Here is a 1,923-nt window from a genome sequence, read left to right on the forward strand (position 1 = left end):
AGGAATGATGAAACTTCTAGGATCTCCAAGTTTTGGTGGCTTATTTTTCTTTTGTAAAATTGCCGAGCATTCCTCATTAAGGAATGTGGTTGAAACTTCTGCATATTTTCCTTTGTCAGCTATGAGATCTTTGATAAATCTTCCATAATTCGGCATACCCGCAAGAACATCTACAAGAGGTACATTTATATAAATTTGCTTAATCATGTCAGCAAATTTTTTGTATTGTGCTTGTAATTTATCTTTCTTCAAACGTTGCGGGTATGGAATTGGAGGTTTGTATACCTTCAATGGTGGTTGATTTTAAGTCTTTGGTGCACTTGTGTTTGACATCGTATTTTCTTCCACCACGGGTTCTTTGTCTTTTGAAACAAGAATAGGAGCATGAGGGTTTGGAATATCGGGGTTAATGGTTAACCCGCTTTTCGTAGTTATGGAATTAACTTGTGAAAAATTACTTGAATTTTGAGTTTCCTTGCCCTTCGGGTTTGGCTGCGTGTTGGATGGTAAAGTTCCCGATTGTCTTTCAGCAAGCAATTGAGATATTCTTCCCATATCTCTTTCAAGGTTTTGAATTGACGCTTGATGATTCCTTTGTACTTGCTCGTTTCCCGTTTGGACTTGATGTAATTGTCTCTTCACTTGCTCATTTGTTTCTGATTGACTTTTGACAAAATTCATCATAACTTCTTCAAAGTTAGATTTCTTCTCTACTGGCCGCGTGTTATGATTTTGTTGTTGATACGGTTGTTGTTGGAAATTTTGTTGAGGTGGAAATGGAGGTTGGTTTCTATTGTAAAAGCCAGGTGGTCCATTTCTTTGAAAAGCAAAATTCTTCGAGTTTTGATATCCTGGGTTTGCAGGTTGATAATTAAAATTCCCTCCTTGAAAATTGCCTTGTCTTTGATTGGCCATAAAATTAACTTGTGCTACTGAGTTCATTGCCCGATCATTGATATCACAATCTTTCGTGAAATGTGGCTATCCACAGATTTCACAGCCTACTTGCAATGCTAAAACTGTTGAATTTAGTTTCTCTATTTCCCTTTCAAACTTTTTGAATTGATTCGACAGTGAAGCTATCGTTATGTTGTTGTCTTCATTTTCTTCAAGGCTTGCCACCGTCCTTCTAGGTTGTTGATCTCTAGACGGTGTCCATTCTAACGTATGAACTGACATGTCTTCTAACATGTCATACGCTTGATTTGGTGATTTGTACATAAATACTCCTCCAGCGGAGGAATATAATATACCACGAGTATGTTCATCAATACCACGATAAAAAGTTTGTACTATTTGCCCTTTTTAACATTCTTTTTAATCTTTCCCATGCATCATAAAGAGTTTCATCCGCCTTTTGTTTAAAAGTGGTGATTTCAGTTCTAAGTCTTTCGGCATTTGCCGGTGGGAAAAATCGGGTAATGAATTTATCTCTTAATTCGTTGAAAGTTGTGATAGAATCAGGTTTTGATGCTTTCAACCATGCTTTTGCGTCTCCGATTAACGAGTATGGAAAAGTTCTTAACTTAAATGCATCTGAAGAAACATCTTTGTTTTTATACAGTTCACATAAATCTTCAAAAGCTTCTAGATGTTCTATCGGATTATTATTAAGTCTTCCGTCGAATTGATTCTCACGAACCATGTGCATAAATTGCCCCTTGACTTCCCAGTTTTCAGCCTGAATTTCAGGTCTTCTTATAGGTGCAAGAGCGAGAGGGGGAACAGTTTGTCTGGTATTCCACATTGGTAGGTCATTTGGATCAGGTGTTACTTCAGCCATTTCTTCTTTAATGACGATGGTTTCAGGTTCAGCTTTGATTTCTGGTTGACCACTAGTGTTTCCTACTTGTTTTTTGATATTTTTCGGTGTTTTTGGTTTACTAGTACTACCTAATTTTTTTTTGTTTTTCCTATTTTAAT

At 36.6% G+C, this 1,923-nt stretch overlaps 1 pseudogene; it reads left to right on the top strand.

Moving 5' to 3' along the window:
* Nucleotides 1-1,289: 1,289 nt before the first annotated feature.
* On the top strand, nucleotides 1,290-1,390 carry LOC139869718 (small nucleolar RNA R71; annotated as a pseudogene).
* The last annotated feature ends 533 nt before the right edge of the window (nucleotides 1,391-1,923 follow it).

This window comes from Rutidosis leptorrhynchoides, chromosome 9, assembly GCF_046630445.1.
Source record: "Rutidosis leptorrhynchoides isolate AG116_Rl617_1_P2 chromosome 9, CSIRO_AGI_Rlap_v1, whole genome shotgun sequence".
Lineage (NCBI taxonomy): Eukaryota > Viridiplantae > Streptophyta > Magnoliopsida > Asterales > Asteraceae > Rutidosis > Rutidosis leptorrhynchoides.